We start from the raw sequence: 19,441 nt of genomic DNA on the forward strand, positions 1-19,441 counted from the left end.
CAGGCATTAGCAGGAGGGGGAGGCCACAGCTTCACTGCACATATTTAAGGGAAAAGTCCAGTCCTAGAGGCAGCCCGTGGCTACTGCAATTCTTTTAATACAATTAAAAATCAATGGCACTCTGTGCACCCACACAAATAAACATCAGCTCTCTGCATCCCTGCCTCCCTGCCCACCCCCTCTTGGAGCCGGTGGGGAAGGCATCTTCTCCAGAGCCTGTTCATTACTGCTCTACTTAGGTGGGGAATTGCTTAACTGGTCTTTCTCCAGTAAATCATATTAACTCCAAGCACAGCTATTTATAAAATGTTCCACAGCCCAAGAGTACTGCATCCAGATCACTCGAAGAAAATTAGGCGATTAGGCGTGCATAATCCGAGCCCAGTGCGTCTACGTACAAAGCCTCGCCAGCCGGGCTGCCTTCAGCTATTCACTGACATTAAAGAAATCACCAGGTTTATTGCAAGCCCAGCCCGGGCCTGAGTCCCAGCCAGGGACAGGGAAATAACCTTTTGCAGGGCAGAGCGTTCCCAGATGGCTTCTGATGGCTGGGAAATGAAGCCCAACCTGAAAAAGTCTCCCCTCCCCAGCCCTGCTCCTTCCCTTCCTGAAGAAGGGCCCCTCCAGACATCTAAAATGCAGCACTCCAGGCTGAGTTTCTCCCCCCTCCTCCTTTTGCGACCCATTAAACGTCTTCTATACATTTCCTCTTCATCTTGTCAAGGCCAGTTGCTCTATGACTGCTGGTTTCCCAGGCAAATCACACCAATTTCTGAGTTGATGTTGAAGGTCCACATTGGCTCAGCAGGGGTCCCAGCGAAGCACTCATCCATGGAGCCGGAGGTCAGGCTCTGCCCTGCTTTGCCAGCTGAATTATTATGATTTTTTTTTTAAAGTCGTGTTGTTCTTTGAACATTTACAGATCTGTTGGCGATGGGGATAACAACAATAACCAAAGGAAGGGCGTCCTCGCTGCAGACGTGCTTCTGAGCCTTCCTGAGCGCGAGGATGCTGAGCGGGATGCAGCTCCTCCAGCTTGCTTCCAGCCTAAACTCCTAAAGAGAGAGGTTTTCAGGAGGAGGCTGGCAGGGTGCAATGTGCAACCCCCCACAGCCAGCACAGGCCGGGGCTTTGCCCCAAGCAGCCGGCAGCTGCAGGCGCCCTCCCGCTGCACAGCCGTGCCCCTGGGGCTCTGTCCACGCATGTCCGAGCTGGCATTCACATTTTAAAAACATCATTTGCTTAAGGGCGTCTGGCTGCCTCATCTGTGCCTGCCCCGGGAGCGTGGCACACAGACAGCCGTGGGCAGCCCGTGTCCCTGTGCAGGCTGACACACTCTGGGTGTGCTCTGCCCCACACCCCCAGCCCTGCCTGTGCAGGGCTCAAAGAGAAAATAAACCTGGCTCCTGCTTTTGCACCCTTATGCTCTTTTCCCCTCTCTCCCTTCCCCTTTGCCAGCTTTAACATTTTTAATTAAATTACAAGCTTCAATAATGTTTTCCTAACTACAGTTCCCCGCTTCCTTGTGGAGTAGTGTGTGGAAAGGTATAATTTTGCAAACAGTTTCTTTAAGAGCTGGGCCTGAAGTACCATCAGCGATGTGTGTGAATAGAAAAAGAAACACCTCCACAAAAGAAGGGATTGTTAATGGAGGACAATCCAAAGGGGGCCCACTAAGGCCTGTCCTTTACAATAAGGATGGAGGGAGATGATTTGAATGCAGGGGGCCCTACTTGCAAATCTGGACAAAAACAAAATGGTAATAAGGGTTGAATCCCTCACTGGTCAAAGCAGTGGGCAGCAACTGGTCTCTTTAACTCCCCCCACCCCCTCCTTCTCCCAAATCAGACCCCAAACAAGAGGAACTCTCCTCCTCTTTAACTTTATTTCCTTGACTAGCTCTAAAAAAATAATCACCCGGGTGGACCTGGGGGAAATTTCTGAGGGCTGTTTGAAAGGAGAGAGCTCCTGTTCTGCAGGTGCCGAGGGGACGCGCCTCGCTGCGGCCAGGTAAGCACCCAGGGGCTTCTCTTTCTTAGCACGGGGCTGCCGAGGCTGGAGCTGGGCTGCAGCTCTGCAGGGCCCTTCCCCTCGGCAGGGAAGGCTGCACGCACGGAGGATGCTCCGCTGAGAGGCTCCTGCCTCCCCGCCTGCCCTGCCTCCAGATGTTGCATCATTTCGCGGGGTCGGTTCATTTTATAACAGTGCTTGTGGCTCCCTCGTCTTGGAGCCAATTAAACCCTCACTTTTGGGGGGGGGGATATGGGGGGAATTGGTGATTATGGTGCTGTGTTTAAATACTGCTCGCCCCTCATTGAACAGGGGTTCTGCAAAATGTTGGGAAGTGGCTCTGGGAAAGCGGGTGCAGGCTCTGCTGTGGGAGGGGGTCTGGCTGTGAACGGGCCCTGAATGCTTGGAAAGGGGGTGTGAGGGCTGGAGAATCCCTGGCTGATGCTGCCCCCCCTTCCCATCCCCATCCCTCTGACTTTTGCTTTCCCCTGTGCTCCCCCAAACTCAGCCCAGCTGTGGGTGCTCATTCAGGGTGGGGAGGTGCAGGAGGGGTTTGGTCAGGGCTCCTCCCATCCCTTGGCACAGCCTTTGACCCCCCAGGCCTGGTGCCCCTGCTCTGCTCCCCACTGTCTGCTCAGGGCACCCCACAGCCAAGCACAGCTCTGCCCTGGGGGGGAAAATGGGAACAAATCCCCCATGGCTGTGGTGGGCACAGCCACAGCCCCTCTCCCACGCATGTGACACCGCCCAGGTGTTGGGACAGCTTTGCAGCTCCTTCCTCGTGGGTGTGCTGAGTGAACTGAGTTTATTTATATATTTATATAACACATTCATAGTGGGGTGGCACATCTCCCTGCATGGCCAGGCTGTGTGTGAGTTCATGCTGTAACACCCTGTGTGCTCCACATCCCCCAGTTGTGTTGGTGCAGCCTGCAGGGCTCACTCAGAGCCTGTAGGACACATCTGCTTCATGGAGGTGTTTTGCAGAATGGATCTGTAAAATCCCTGCAGCTCCCGTGGGCTCTGAGCTGGGCCAGCTGTGCTGCTGTCCATCTGTCCAGACACAAGGACACATTTTGCTCTCAGAGGTGTCATTTCCCCATTTCATTTGTGAATTCTGGTGTTGTTCCCTCAGCTTCCCCTGCAGAAGTTGAGCAGCTCGGTCATTCCTCCACTTGGGAGTGGTGGCTGAGCAGGGGCTGAGCCAAGGCTGAGCTGGAGACCCCCACTCAGTGGGGCTGGAGCAGCCCTGTGCCCCCTTCCTCTAACCCCACATCCCTTCCTTCAGGTGTCTTCAATACTCCGGTTGTGGGAGAGCAGCCTGACATTAGGGAGTGTCCCCAGGTAGGCTATGGGAAAAGCTTTTTCCTAGAAAAAAAAAAAAAAAAAGAAAAACCACCAAATTTCTGATAGGTGTTTTGCTCTCAGGAAATGTGTTTATCCTGAGCCGTCCCTAGGAATGTGGCCCTGGCCATGAGGGCTTTGGACAGATTGTTTTACCCTAAGGAATGGGGTGAAAACAGGGTTGGCTTTGTGGGTTTCCCTCCTCGCTTACTGAATCAGCCCATCCCTAGCAAAGGTCCCAGCAAAGGGATCAGGCACATTCCTGTGTCTGATGCCACTCTCCAAGCAACTGCAGAGGGGGCAAGTACCCATTAGTGCTTTCTTGAGCATCCCTCTCTTCCCTTCTCCCCCTTCCTTTATTTACCAAAAGCGCTTAGAGAGGGAGAAAAGATCTGCCTGGGTGGGAGGGAGTTTCACCTCTCCTTATACATTTACCCTAAAAATACGAGCCCCTAATGGAGGTAGGAGCCTGTTTGATCCAGGAGAGCTTCCCAAAGACGATCAGGTGGTGTGAGCAGCCCGGCAGCGGCTCCGAGCCGCGGCAGCAGCGCCCGAGCCGCAGCATCCCGAGCTGGGGCCGCGGTGGGGAAAAGGCAGCGCAGGTACCTGCGGGTACCACCCCGCAAACATCTCTGCCTTGCCCTCCTCTGTGACAAGAGTGACAATCTGAGTGAGAGGAAGGCACCTCGGAGTTGATTACGACAGAGTAAAAACTCCTTCATCTCCGCTGCTGCAGCGTCACCTCGGTATTTTCTCCAGCGGAGTTTTAGCCGGGGGTGGGGGGAAACACATTTTGTGTGAGCAGTGAACTGCTGCTTTGGTGCTGCCTCCAACCATCAGCCCTGTCTAACTGGAATTGTGGGTAGAGGGGTTCATCTCGGGGGTTGGCTGTGCTGAGCTGGGGGCTGTAGTTTCCAGTGCATGTGAGCACCAGCCCTGGTGCTGCAGGAGGGGTGCTGGGACGCCGGGGGATGCTCGGGGGTGGGGGTTTGCCAGTCCTGCTCCCCGCACCCCCCCGTGAAATGTGCTGATAATCTCACATTAATGCCGAGATCTAAGGCAGAGAAATAATGCAAAATAATTCTTTGCACGGGGAGAATTCGTATAATGGGAAATGCAAACTCCAATGTTCCTCCTTCAGACAAAACAAGACCACATTTAACAATGCCTTGTTAAAAATAAAGAGGAAATCTATTAATGTAATAACTAAATTGCTATTATAGGCATCAAAGCACCCTGATGCTTTGAGGTAACTTTATTTCCATCAGTCTTTTTAAAGAGCACAACATTAAAAAAAAATAAAATCCCCCACCATCCCGCCTCACCCAAACGCTGCCATTTTACTCATTAATTTTGTAATTAATCAGTTAAGAAGTTCTGACTTATTGGATTAAAGGGACGGGGAAATGCAATTCCGCCCAGCCTCATTTTAATGGGCGATTGTGAAATTGCTCTTTTGAGTCCCTGCCTCAGCTCCGCGCCGGGGTGAGGGGGCGGCGGCCACGGGAGCCCCGGGGCCGGGGGGACCCTCGGGGGGACCCTCCCTGCTCCGGCTCGGGGAGGGCTCAGGAAGGGCCCAGGGAAGCGGCTTTCACCCCTTTGCAGCTGGGGAAAGCAGCGCTGGGTGGGCACAGGGCGTGCTCCTGTTCCCGCGGTGCCCGGGGCATGCGGGCATCCTCCCGCCTGCGGGCACAGAGGGGTCTCTGCCCCTCCGCTGCCACAGCCGGCCCCGGACACCGCGCTCGGCCCGAAATGCAGGGACAGAGACCCAATTTCCCCGCTCAGCCTCCCCCGCTCCTGTCCCTGCTCTCCTGGCCTCGCTGTCCCTGCCCTGTCCTTGCCCTGCCTGTGTCCTTGTGTCCTTGTCCTGCCTGTGCCTGCCTGGCTGGATGCTGCCCTGGCTGTGCCGCCCTGCTCCTGCCCTGTCCCTGTCCCCTCCCCGAGCCTCGGGGTCCCCTCCGGGCAGTGGCCGCTGTCCTGGTCCCCGGGCCGGCGGGGACAGCCCTGTCTGGCTTTGGAAGGAGATCGGCCGCACTTTGGGGTGGATAAACAGCAAACAGCAGAGCCCACGCAGCCATCGAGCACTCGGGGGTGGCTTTCGAGGGCATCCGGCCTCTCCCCACCGCCCATCAAAGGGCTCTTGGTTTTTTCCCTAAATCGAGCCCTGAGTGGCGGGTGCGTCCCCAGAGTGCCAGCCCCGGGTGCCACAGCCAGCAGCGGCCCCGTCACCTGCTCCGGGCTCCCTCCTGCGCAGGGCTCGGGGTTTGTCCCTCCCGCGGTCCCCGCGCTGTCACCGCGGGCAGGGCGGCGCGGGGAGCGCTGCAGCCTCGGCTGCCGGTGAGCGCCTGCCCAGCCGAGCGGACCCAGCCCCGGGCACGGGCAGGAGCCAAAGCAAACAGCCAGGGACATTTCTTAATTTAATTTTTATTTTTTAATTTTTTTTTTTTAAATACACACTTTGCAATTACACACGTCCAATGGATTATTTCTCTACCTCTGCCTTTGATCTTTTCAAAACTAGACAGCTTTATAAATATCATCCCTCTGTTTTCAGCCATTTTGCAGTTCTTGTACAATTAATGTACTGCAGCAATCCACTCCTTTTCTTCTTCCAATTCTTTCCAGAGCAAACAGGCACTCCTGTCCACACTGTCCCAGTGAGAATTATTTCTTCTCTCTGCTTGTGTCATCACCAACACCCTAGAATAAAAACGTACATATTTTGCTGGACAATTTTGATGAAATCGGGGATGAGGTGTAAACCCGCTGCCCTGACCTTACCACACAAAGTCTGTTACTATTATTAATCTGTAAACTCCAAAAAACTTACATACATAAATGCATGATTTAGCTAATTATTTACTAAAGATTTTTTTTTAGCAGTGCAGCAAATCTCTTGAGTTTCTGCATTTGCTTTGCACTTAAAAGAAGTTGGTGCAAATGAAATCAGCACATTAAAGTGCATCTTTCATTAGAGGACAGGGAGCAGGGAGGAAATCTGTCCCACCTGTCTCCATGCCATTTATCAGGTGACCTTGGAGCAGTTCATTCATGTGGAGTTCTGTGCTTGGGTATTCTTATTTCTCTTATTATTATCTCCTCTTCTTTACCTCCTCATTGTCAAAATTCCCAGCCTCTCCCAAGGTACTCAGGGAAAATCCTCAGGGTTAAAGCATTTTCCTTGGCTTTGCTGCTAGAGATGTGGGCTGGAGCCTCCAGAGCTGGAAGGGGCAGGGTGAGGGGGCAGAGGAATGGGAATCCACACCAGGCTCTCCAGCACTGAGGAAAATTCTGCTTCTCATTTGATGGAGGAAGTAAAAAATAAAAAAGCAAGGGTTTTTCTAGGAGAGGAGATGGGGTGGGAGGTTAAGCGATATCGAGTGGTTTTTTTACATTAAAAAGCACAGTAAATGTTGTGCCTTCTCTTGCTCTGCACGGACGTGGGAGGAAGGGAGAGCTGGGGAGGTGGCTGTGGCAGGGAGCCCTTGCAGGACCTGCCTGTGGAGATGTCAGGTCCAGGCTCGGCTCACTGCCAGCAGGGAAGGATTAGTTGAATGTCACCCTCCCTGGCAGTGAAACCTTTCTTTATCACTTCCAGCCCTGCCTCTTACCCTGCTTGGCTTCTCCCACCCTGTCCCCCTAAACCATTTCCATTGTCCCTTGTAAAAAGATGAGCAGACACCTTGTCCTGCCTCTCTCTTTTCTTTCTCTCTTTCCCTTGCATTGGTCTCTGCTCCTGCACTTCTCTCTGGCAGTCCCTGCCCTCTGTCCCTCTGCAAACCTTTTCTGTGAGCGAGCTGCTCTTGGTGGGCATGGAGGTGAAAATCCAGCTGGAGATGGCTCCTTCTACCCCTGCAGATCTTTCCTCAGTGAGACACAAGAGAGAGAGACCATAAAAGCATTTTCTCACTCAGCCTAAGCCATGAATTTTAAGTCCTCAGGACAGAGACTATTTCAAATTGTGTGTGTTTGTGCAGATTCAGCACAAGGCAGCGACCACACTGTTATTTTCCCAGTATTTCCACTTCCCTGACTCCTACAGTGCCACTGTTTCATCTTTACTGGAGAGATGTATTTTTCACATGGCTGTTTTTTTTTCTCCCACGCATTTGTCTGACTTGCTCTTTGGGGGTTTATAGTTTAAGACATATTGTTTATTATTTATAATATTAATAACCGGTATCGTCCTGCTATAGCAATTAAATAATTACAGAACCCATTCTGGTCTGGTCAGCCAGAATGCCCCATATGGCAGGAATATACCTCAGAATGCACAGAGCTAAATATGAACAGAGCCAGGCACTAAATGTTAGGTTTAGCCTCCCATAAACTTAAATATGTGCATTTCTTACCCAGTAGGATCCTCCACAGACCCATAAAGCAAGTGACAGAGTGATGTCCTCTTAAGATGCTCTAAGAGCTTGGAGAAATTTGTTAAGAGTGCTACTTCTGTAGGCACTTGTTACCATGAATCCGTGATGAGATTCATTGCTTGCCTTTACATCCACTTCTCTGGACTTTCCCAAGCCCGCTGCAGCCTCTCCTTGGAATCAGGGCATCCATTTTTGACACTGGGTTTTGTGAGGCGGTGCCTAAAAGGATCAGGACCTCCATTCCCCAGCAGCTGATCCATGGCAAAAAGGTCCTTGTGCCACCCTGCTCCACCCCCTCACCTGCCCGAGAGTCGCTGTAACTGGGGCAGATGCCTGGGCCAACGCACACCCCAGATGGTGCAGCACATGGATGTTAAAGTAGTAGAGCCCAGCCTGCCTGAGAAAGCATCTCCCCACTCATCCATCCTTCCCTGACTCCCTACTCGGCAGCAGATGTGATTTCATTATGGCACAAGGAGTTCCCAAGGCTCAGCGAGGCTGGCGGCGGTAGGGACCCTTCGCTGCATTGAATCACAGCCATTTGCAAATGCCAAGTGGATTTTTCTCCCTCTCAAATCAAGGAGAGAGGCTGAAGATAGTGAGAAGAAAGCCAAAGATGTGGAAGGTCTGAAGGGTGTTTTCCATGCCTGAAGGTCTGTGTTAGGTTTAGCTGGGGCAACCAGAACTCTCTGTCCCTGCATCCCCACCACCCTTCTGATGAAGGGAGAGGAGTTGAATTTTCAGCCTCTTCAGTTTTCTCCTTTCCCATGACATGACAGTTCTAGCCCAGCAGAAAATTCATTATTTTATGGCCTGATTTAATTCCTGGACTTTCCCTTCCTCTCAGACTCTGTTGCTCTCTTGCATGTGTGATAATTCAAGCTAATTGTGAATTAGCAGAGCCAAATCCTGCACGGTGCAGAGCTGACCACGACCATTGCTCACAGACCCTCAGAGTGGGAGGCTCAATGCAGCCACCACTGAAAACAATATTAATCACTTCCTTTCACCTTGCTGCCACTTAGCCCAGATCATAGTTAGAGCCAACCCAAGGACAAGATTAAAAACCTCACATCAGTGAGCGCAGATACCAATGAAATCTGCAGAGCTTAACCAGCTCCTGCCAGCCGGGGATGGAAGGTGACACCTGGGCCACACCGATATCTCTGGGGTGTTTGATCCAAAGATTGGAAGCTTCTAGACAGGCCACAAATGGAAAAGTGATGGTTATCCATAGTTTAAATATCTTCTTCTGTCTTGGCGATAGAAGCCTTTAAAAGGTTAAAAAATAAGTGATTTGTTGGAGTCAGAGTAAATAGTACCAGGATAAAGGTGTTCGCTCACAAAAATGTGATTATTTTTTCATTTTTACTTTCTTTCTGCTATTTGTGTTTGAAGAACAAAGTTTATCCAGACCCCAAACAGCACATAGGCCTATGGAAGCAGACCATGAAATTCTAACATTTCTTTTAAAAAGGGAAGATATTATCTTTTTGGTGCATGATTTCAACAAATCTAATTTCTACACATGTATAGATACCCCAAATTTCAGTGAGGTGTCTGTGCCCTGAAAAGATCAAGCTCTGAATAATTTTCAGAATTCCTCTGTAGGAATTTGTATGACCTGGTCAGATAGTTTTAAATGCCAGTGTTGGGAAAATGAAACAAACTGTTCATGACCTAGAATGTGTATATGGAGAGAATCAGATGATGTAGCTACAAGGTCATAAATACTGAGAATATTAAAATTAATAGCAGAGCTCTTGAGTTAATGAAAAGCCAGTTAGGGCAATAAACATCTAAAAGAACAGATATGAACAAACATCCATCTTAGTTCATAGAAGAAGGGCTGTTTACAGCTCTCCCAGATTTTAGGGCCAGTTCCTGTTGGAGTGGGCAGCAGCTGAGTGATTCAGATGGTTGTGGTGCTGGAATTTCTCAATGATGTACAAATGAGTCCAACAATGGGTGTCCCTGGCTGGCTGCTGAGTATCCATGAAAAGCAGAGATGCTGCACTCTCCTGATCCAACACGTGTGTGGCTCTGTTCCTACCCCTGACAGCCTGGGCACAGCCTCAGCTGATGGGTTATACACAAGGGAGATGTGAATATATGGCAAAAGAGAGTCCAGCTCCAACCCTGAAGGCAGAGCTTGAAATCTCCTCTGTGTTAATATCCAGCCCTGGCCTCTCTGCACAGCTGAGTCTGTGTATTCAAATAACAGCAGGTCAGGCAAGAATATCTCTCATCCCTGATTTTATTCCTCTCCAGCCTCTCTCTGCACATGTTTTTTTATCCAGCAGAGAGCTCATGCCCAAGTTAAGCATTCACCTCTGTGGGGTGATGTCCACCTTGGCCACTTTGTGCTGCATCCAGGGGACAATCTGTGTGTCCCCAGAGCGCTGAATGTCACCCCAGGTACAAGTGGGGAAGGGAAGAAGGCTGCAGTTTGCATTTTAAATATGAAAACATATTTTAAGGGCTCTGCTTCTGTCTGTTCTCTAGTTTCTGAGAAAAACTCAGCTAAGGGAAGATTTTGGTAGAAACCCAAAACTGACATTCGCCTGCCTTTTCCAGGTAATGCATATGCATGCATGCAAAACTCAGGCATTGGTTGTTTCTGCCTCAGGATTAAAAGCTATGGCATGCACAGAAATAGAAGCCCATCTTTACAAAATTGCTTTTGAAAATTCCATATGCCAGTTGCATACCCTGCAAAGATGTAGAGCTTGAGTAGTGGTACAGGGATGGGGCTGCCAGCCAGGAGCATGAGCAGTAAGCTCAGCTTCCCTGCAGGTCTGTTCTTTGTCTTTGGGTCATTTTTCCTTCCCCAGCCTGTTCTTCCATCTCTGAAAGTGAGGAGGTTAATGCTAAGTATTTATTTGTGTCTCAGAACAGTCCTCAACGGCAGCACTTTGTTTGTGACCAGGAGCTTGACCCCACGTCTGCCAAAATAACCTGAATTCCTGTGAAGAGACTTTTATGTTTAGCGTGTACAAGAAATACAGGGATACAGGGATGGCTGCTTAAAACCCAGGTGGGTTTTAAAGGGCTAAATGGCACATCAGATTACCAGGAGTTATGTCAGAAGATGATGTGTAGGAAAACCAGGAAAAAATGTGAGAGTATTTTGGAAGAGAAATAAAAGTACCCCAAACCCCTCTGCAATTTCAGCCCAGAGGCAGCCCTGACTTTGGCTGCTGCTAGGAAAACAGCAAAACCCAAGTCCTGGTTGTTCTCCATCCCACTCTGAACGACTTCTGGGTAGAATAAATCTTCCCTGCTTTTAAAATAAATGAGAGAGCTTCGCAATGCCAAGGCCATTTAAATTTACAGTCAAATAACGCCAGGAAACGATCCGGGCTCCAATCTGCATTCCCAGTGTTTTCCTGCAGCTGAGGAACACACAGTTACACTTCTGGCTCGTGGCTTGGGGTGAGTGCCCAGCCCTGTGCCCTGGGAGGATGGCTGGAATGTAAAATCCAGATTCCAAAGGGGCAGGGAATGGCATTTTCCCTTCCCGGGGGATGCAAAGGGAACACCCCGGGCCGGGTCTCACCCTGCCAGGGCTTTGCTGCAGGATGGGGCAGCAGGGCTGGGCTGCTGCTCCCGCCTGCCTCCCCCAAACAGGGCTTTGTTTGCCACAAAACGTTGTGGGAACCTCGCTGGGAATGCTGCGAGCAGCGCGGGAGGGACTCAGGGATTCAGCAGCTGAAGGGTTCGTGGTTTTTGTCAAGCGCAATCGAAACAAAAAAAAAACCAACACCAAACCAAACCAAACCAACCCCCCCCAGCTGGACAAAACAAACCAGAGGAAGGTTGTAGATAAAACTCGAAATTATTTAGGGTTTGAGTTTTCAGTCAGGAGACCTGAAATAGCGGAAGGGTTTTCTCTTGCCCTTCCCTGAGCGGTGTTGCAGTATTTTGGGATGTGCATTTTTCCTGTTTCCAGACTTCTCCCACAGAAAGGATTTCTTTGGGTTGTTTTGGGAGGTCTGGGAATTGCTATTTTCTCTCCCTTCAAAGCTCCTATTGGAAATGTCAAGACCCTTCCTGTCGATTTTCCTCACCATTCATTAATCCATTTGATTTAGTTTTGTTTGAAGGAAAAGAGGTGTTTCCTCCTTATTTCTAGCAAAATTCTCCAGTCTGCTTCTGTAGCTGCTGCAGCTTTATTTTTGAAAGCTTGGCTTTTAATCTGAGAAAACATTTTGAAGTGGCAAGTTTTTAGTATGGAAATTTGAATTTGCTATAAATGAGCTTTAAATGTGTTTGTGTGAGTCTTATTACATAAGTTTTCTATTTCCCAGAACTTTCCTGATGTTTAAAGTCAATCAAAGGAGATAGTCCTGTGGAAGGGTGATGGAAAATACCCTCTGTAGAAATAATTTAAATGGGTTTAGTCTTTTTTGAAAGATTTCAGCTTTTTGGGATCTGGGTTGGAGCCTCCTTCTCCTGTGATTAACTGGGGCATCCCTGTTGTCTTGATGGAAGTATAAACCAGTGCCTTGTAGCTAAAATCTTTTGAAGTCAGTTTGGAGATTGAATGCCCAGACACAAATTGCTAATGTGAGGCTGCAGAATCCTGGAAAAAAATTTAAAATTATGTTATCAGGCAGCTAAAAGAGCAACTGTCTGCTCAGGATGGTCTTGGAACAGAGATAGGTGAGTGGAATGAGAATGTGACCACCCATAAATTGAGCGTGAGGCTACGATATTTTTTTCAATATTTGTGTTTTCAGATCTGGAGCTCAAAAATGGGGTTTGAAGTTTTTGTGTCTGTTGTGAGCAGACTTAGAGAATCTCCAGGTTCCTGCAGGATATGGTCTCATCCTTTGAGTAGATAAAGTGGTAATGGAAGAGTGGTAAAGGAAGTGAAACGCATGAAAGGAAGATGCAGATTAAACAGGTTTTTCACTCACTTCCCTCTCTCTTTCCTTGCATTGGGATGATTTCTATTTTATTTATGAATGTTGAAGAAAATAGCTTCCTTTTCCTCCTCCAACAAAAAAAACCCCAAACCCACCCCCAAACCCCACCAAAAGCCGAATGGAAATTAGAGCTGATTTGAACTGAGAAATCAACATTTGAAAACTCAGCTGAACTTACCCATTCCCCTTCCTGTCATTATTCTGCATAGGCTGGATCCATTTTCCCCCACTGCAATCAGCTGTGAAGGAGAACTTCCATCGATTTCAGCAGGAACAAGCTAGAACATGTTAGATTTAAATATTTGAATCCTCAGCTGTGCTACCTAAGCATGTCAATCTGTCTTAATACTTTATTTCAGGTTATTATATCAACAAAATTCAGTGATATGCTGCAACAAAATTGCATTACATGCTCTCTCTGTGTTTTGAGCTATCATACTCCATAGGCAGTGGCATCCCTCCTCTAAGTGTGTGACTGTATGTGAGCCCTGTCTCTAAATACTTTTCAGATGTGTTGCATTTTTAATTCTTCAAGGAAAAAAAAAAACCAAAAAAAATAAAATCCTGGAACAACAACCGACCAAACACACACATTTCTTAGATTGTGAAAACAGATTCTCTCAAAATTGCATCTCAAACAAGGCAGGGAGAAAGAGCAAAAGCTCTGGGGTTGGGTATGAGCTGCCAGACATCCCAGAGAGCAACACTACAGGCTCCTCCAGCCAAAAGAGAATCCAAATTAGTGACCTATATTGGGGATAAACTGGTCATGCACCACAAACATGATTCTGTAATTAAAACCTTCCCTGGTACAGACACGATTGATGCCCAGTGTGCGCGCCGAGGCATACAGAGCAAAACAACTGCACTGGGAGAGTTAACTTTTGAAATCTAGTTGGGCTGAAATGTGGAGAAGAGGAGCTGGGATGTGCAGGGCAGCCCTGGATGCGCGGCTCGGACACACGCGGGGCTGCGGGGACGGGAGCAAGGCGAGGAACAAATACAAACCAGATCCCAACGTGGAGCCCAGTCCCTCCATTATTTAGAGACAGAGGGGCTGTGCACCAGCCTCTCCCGGTGTCAGCCATGCACTCCAGCTCAGAAATCCTCTTTTTCTGAAGTGGGGCTAGTGCTGCAGAGCCTGTGTTTGGCTTTGGGAGCAGCCCCGGTGAATTCCAGCACCGCTGGGGCTGCGCTGGCATCAGGAGCCTCTGCTGAGTCGGTTGTGCTGCTGCCCCACCTCGCAGCTCTGCATCTGCTGGCAGAGGGGCAAAAGTGCATTTCTGCTGCCCCACCTCGCAGCTCTGCATCTGCTGGCAGAGGGGCAAAAGTGCATTTCTGCTGCCCCACCTCGCAGCTCTGCATCTGCTGGCAGAGGGGCAAAAGTGCATTTCTGCTGCCCCACCTCGCAGCTCTGCATCTGCTGGCAGAGGGGCAAAAGTGCATTTTGTGCTGTTGAGTGCTGCAGCGAGCGGCGGGGCTGCGGTGGAGGCAGCGCTGTGTGCCCGGCTCCGGGGGGGCTTTCTGCTCCAACACGCGATTTAACCCTTTCAGCCTCCTGACAGTTGAATAAATAGGCAAATGAAGCGGGGCTTAATCTAGTGTCCACCCCCTTCCAAAGGCCCTGCGCTAAAGAACTTAAGGAACTAATTGCTTCGGTATTGCTATTGCTGCCCAGCCACTGCTGAAAGCCTCCTGGAGGTTCGCCTTGGGTCTGTGCTCTGCGTGCCAGCCTGATTTTGTTAGAATTTACTATATTTCCATATTAAAACAGCCAGGCCGGGGGAGGGGGGGGGCGACAAAAAAAAAAAAAATGCAAGAAGAAAAGGCAAAGAAAAAGAGAGACTCATTAAAACTGCATCATGTCACCCGGCTGAACTTCCCATCCCTCCACTTCCCCCCTCAATCAGCAGCAAGGATAACAATTAGATGTGATAGCTATTCCTAATAGGCAGCAGTTAGCGCTCGCTGCTCCAGCTCTGGCTGAAGCAGGAGAGCCCTGCACCATCCCCTGCGAGGCTACGACTGATGAGGCTCCGAATAAACCTCTCCCGAGCAGGGCAGGCACCGCAGGGCTTTCCCCCCTCCATGGCTCCGGATTCCCTTCTCTCCCGGCAGAGCATCACCAGCGGGGCACTGCCCGTCCCCAGGATGGGATGAGGCTCCAAACCCGGCCCCTGCAGCCCAGCGAGCCCCGGCCAGGGCGGCAGCAGCGCTCGGAGGCGCTCAGCCAGAAAAACTTGGTATTAGGAGTGGGAGAAAAGGTCACCTTGGAGGATCAGAGATAGAGAATTAAAAGAAAGGGGCTGGGAGTGGGAGAGAGGGAGGGGTGGTATAGGGGGAGGCTGAGGAGGGAAGGAGGGAAGGGGACGTAGGATTTCTAAGGAGGCCTGACCCGGGAGGATAAAATATCCTGTTTTCATTGGTTCAAATGAACCATTAGGGAGAGAGTAATTTGTTGACCTTTTTGCTGCCTTATCATGAGATGAACAGCCTTAACATGGGCTTCACGTTTGCCTTAACCCCACCGTAAATCATAGAAGAATCGATTTTTTCTTTTTCCTTTTTTTTTCCCCCCCAAAAAATATATAAATAAAGAACAACAACCAAGAAACCAGCCTATATTTTAAGGTGATTTAGCAGAGCAAGGCCAGGTAGATCCGTGCACTGGGCAGACTCTGTGGATGTTGTCCTCTGCCTTCCTTTTTATTTTTGCTCTCTTTTGGCTGAGCAATGGGAACGAGGGCTGTGCAAAGGCTCTGCTTCCTTTGGGAATTCAGGCTGGAGGACAGTGATTTTCCTCTTATTTCCATCAGCCTGGCTTGGCAGTAGTTCCAATGAAGTCAGTTTGCACTCTCCTAAAGCCAGTCTCTTTCCCCAGCTCCTGCAGATAGTCTGGCATGATTTTGGCCTAAGAAAGGCAGGGCCCACATGAGGGTTTGGTTGAAATGACAGTTTTAGAGTTCGCTGTGGACCTTCCATGCAAGGTTGCCATCTGTGCAAGGAAATGGAGCTCACAGAGTTTGGAATATGTCAGCTTGCTGGGGGTGTACCCAGAGGCTGCTCATTGCTGAGCCCAAACCATGCTCAGATCTTGTGAGGCACTGGATTTTCTTGGGTTTCACTCTAAACCTTGATTTGCAAACTTTGGAGGCTTCAGAAGAGTCTGAGCACTGAATACCAGCAACAGATACACCCAATATGTTGCAGTGGGACCAAAGGTTTTTAAAAAGCATTGGAAGTTGTCTGCTCTGGCATGGGAAGAAGCCACCAAAAGGCTTTTCCTGTGTCCAGGCTGGTTTTGGATTATCAGTCCTAGGGTGTCCTGTGTTTGCTGTGAAGCAGCTGTCAGGGATGAGGTGGGATCCTGCCAGACAATTCCTGCCCTTTGAGGGAATTCAGCCTCACCTGCAGCTCCTCAGCTGCAGCTCCCACCCAGCTGAGCCAGTCCTACAGTTCCAATCTGTCCAGAGCATTTTGTACAACTTCACTCTCAATATTTTGTTGTCTCTCCTTGGCACAGCAGGGAAAACGTTCCACTCTCACACTGGAAAACATTGTCCAATTCTAAAGAGAAAATTACTTGAAATTGCAGGTTAGCCAGGATTTTTTACTTTGCGACGTTTGTGTTTCCATTGAGTCTCTTATTATAGGAAATTTAGATATGGAGCAGGAGCATCTGGCCTTCAAAGGACCCTGAAATTGCCATGGGATGTTATGATAATGCTGCTTTTATGTGACTGATCTTTTCCATTTGTCCTTTGCTCTCTAGGTAACAGCTTGGAAAATGTCACCTTTTGGTAGGTAAAGAGAATGCTGCTCTATGTAGGGTTTGTGATACCAACTTTTATTATAATCATTCTACATGAGATGCAGATCTTCCAGCAGCCAGCAAATTCTTGTCAAATGAACCCAAATCAGGAAGGTCAAATGTTCTCATGGAGAATGCAAGATAAGGATGACTTCTGCGCCTGCTCTTGAATATAGCATCTTCTTTGATCAGAAAGATATTTTAAATTACTTCTAGCAGCAGGCCGGGTAACAATATACCCGTGTGTGCCAGGCTAAAAATAGCCCTTGGAACTGCATTTGTACTACACTGTGAAGTATGTGATTGCTGGGAGAGATTTCAGAACTTTCTTTTTTGCTTTCTGTCTTACATTAATTACACTTTCCAAACATATCTTTAACATATTGGATGTCAGGATTTCTTTCTCAAATGCATGATCACCTTGGGTTTTGGAAGGTGTTGTTGGATTTCTAGTGGTAGTGTAGCTATTATGAAGGTGGGTTTTATTACATCAAGAGTTTAAAGAAGTTATTCTTAAAATAAATTATAACCTGTTTATATATATATTATATACCTGTTTATATATAAATATTACCTCTTGTTATATAAATAACAAACACATAACAATAGGGTTTTGTAAAACCCTATAACAATGGCATAGGTCCTGTAGTTTAACCAAAAATCAATGAAAAATCAATTATAGAGCTTTATTTTAAAGATTTTCCTATGCAGTGCTTGCAGAGTAAACTTTACAACATGCTGTTATATGAAAGGAAAAAAATATGTTAGTAAATCCAGCTTCTAAACCAAAGAGTAAAGTGAATAAAACATGTATTTAAAGTGAAAAAACAGAAGAAATTGCAGAGGAAAAAAATCTCTTCTAACAACCTTTATTTTCTGTTTTTATTTATTTGTCTATTTATTGATTTAAAGCTAATAACATCCTTGTATTAATCTTTGAAGCACGCGAGTGTTTGTGTGTGTGGTGGGGCAGGAGCAGGGGCTGGAGGGCTCCCTGACACCTTGATGATGATGTTTGATCTTCATCCCCACTCACCCCCAGCTCCAAACTCAGCTGGAGTTCCTTCACCCCTTGGAATGGTGCAGAGAATTCTCAGGGACAGAAATCTGGGCTGTCCAGGGCAATTCGTGGCAGTTCATCCATGTTCATGCAGTCCCAGCACAGCAGGACTGCTGCTAAGGCACAGGGACACCAGGACACTGCCCTGCCAAAAGCCACCAATGGGTCCAACAAAGTGCAGGCTGTGGGACCAAGGCTCTGGCCATTTCTCCAGGTGGTGCAGATGAAACTGGAGCTGTGCAAATGGAACTAGAGCTGTGCAAATATGTGGTGGGGTGGGGATAGCCATCTGTATCTCCTAAGCCCCAGGGTATTTTGTACCCCCTCCCATTTTGGTTGCTCTCCATGAAGCAAAGCCATCCCAAAAGAAAGCAGGCTGGGAGGTTTTGGGGAGATGCAGCTCCTGTGGGAGCTGGGGCAGTTGGTGCCTTTGGAATTTCTCCATCCAACATCTCCCCACCCCATCTGTGGCTGTTTCCCTGCTCTTACCCTGTGTGGGTGCACAATTGAATTACTGCTGTGGAATCAGGTTTTTTTGCCTTTGTTTCCTCCATATTTCTCGCAAAGAAATGTCAGTAATATGCCTGTATAGAGAGGATTGTCTTTCCAGAAGGCAGTGAAATTCACTGTTGAGAATTTTTATTAAGCCCCTTGCAATGCATGCAGTAAATACAGCCTATAACAGCAAAAAGGGCACAAGGGATGGTGCTTATAGGGCCAGGAGGGGTCTGGGACTGCCCCAGGGAGGGGAGGAGCCTTTGGTGTCCCCACTTGAACCTGAGGAAACTGAGGTACGAGCTGTGGTGGCACAGGGAGAAATCCTAAATCAGGACAAAGGTGAGATTGGGACCTGGAGAAGGAACCTGAGGACGTGTGAGGTGCTGCAGCTCTGCCACAGCCCCCAGCGCTGCAGATGATCCACACCAGCACCCACATCCACATCCACAATCCCTCCTGACAGCACTGCCTGGATCACAGGGTCACCTTCCTTTCTGAGCATTAACAAATACCTGAAGCACAGCAGGTGCCTGCTCACACCTTTCTTCTTATAACGTAGCTAAAAATGAATTCCAGACCTCATGAAATGCAAAGGGGACAGAGAAGAGGCTGGATCCACCCATCCCCTTCCCATTCCCAGTATTTATCTACCTATGGAAAATGCTGGGGGTGACTGGGAGAAGCTATATTTCGATAACAAGAATGGAAGGAACATGTGTACACAGTTGTTTTCCCTGACTGGGGTCTGTGTAGTTCCTCTGGAAGGTTAATAAATGGTATGCAAATCCTCTTAAATGGCCGTGTTTACACCACAGCTTAGTGGCTCCAGCCATGTCCTCTACTTTCAACTCCAGAAGTTTGAGTGCAAAAAGAATTTGCTTCCCCACGCTCTTTAGGGCTCTCCCAGGTTTTGTCCATGCTTTTGCTCAGCTATCTGCTCTTGGGATCAGAAAGGGCATCACCAGAGAAAAGAAAAGAAAAAAAAAATTAAATTTGCCTTAGTGAAAAAAATAGGGAAAAAAAAAGATGTTTTGCTGAAAGACAGGAGGCTACTGTAGTGCAAAATGAATGATTAATAAGGATAAGAAAAACCTAGTTCAACAGGGCAAATGCTCAATAACAGCTCATTTAATCATTGGCAGATTAGCTGCAAATGCAAAGTGCCTGTGCAGCACTGTGTTAACTCATGCTGGAAAGTGTTGGCTACTCCTTTAATGACAGCATAACCTTTCATTGTGCATTTATTTGAAAGTCCGCTCCTTAAATGGCGGAGTGTTGGAATTTTTTTTCTTTAATTCTTTTTTTTTTTTGTCTTCTTCTGCCCTCAATGAATTTTACAACACGGGAATATGTTGTGAGCCGTGTCACCTCTGCAAATATTGCTGGGCTGGAGTTGTGTCTTTGGGAGAGAATT

General features: G+C 48.4%; 1 long non-coding RNA gene across 1 annotated transcript in view; it reads left to right on the forward strand.

Annotated features, from left to right (window-relative positions):
• The first annotated feature begins 1,636 nt into the window (after positions 1-1,636).
• LOC143695403 (uncharacterized) overlaps positions 1,637-19,441 on the forward strand; it is a 170,215-nt gene continuing 152,410 nt past the window's right edge. Inside the window, exons 1-2 of the long non-coding RNA XR_013184543.1 lie at positions 1,637-1,759; positions 1,900-2,010. This is a non-coding gene — a long non-coding RNA (uncharacterized LOC143695403). The remainder of the gene's footprint in view (positions 1,760-1,899; positions 2,011-19,441) is intronic.

Source organism: Agelaius phoeniceus, chromosome 17 (assembly GCF_051311805.1).
Source record: "Agelaius phoeniceus isolate bAgePho1 chromosome 17, bAgePho1.hap1, whole genome shotgun sequence".
Taxonomy (NCBI): Eukaryota; Metazoa; Chordata; class Aves; order Passeriformes; family Icteridae; genus Agelaius; species Agelaius phoeniceus.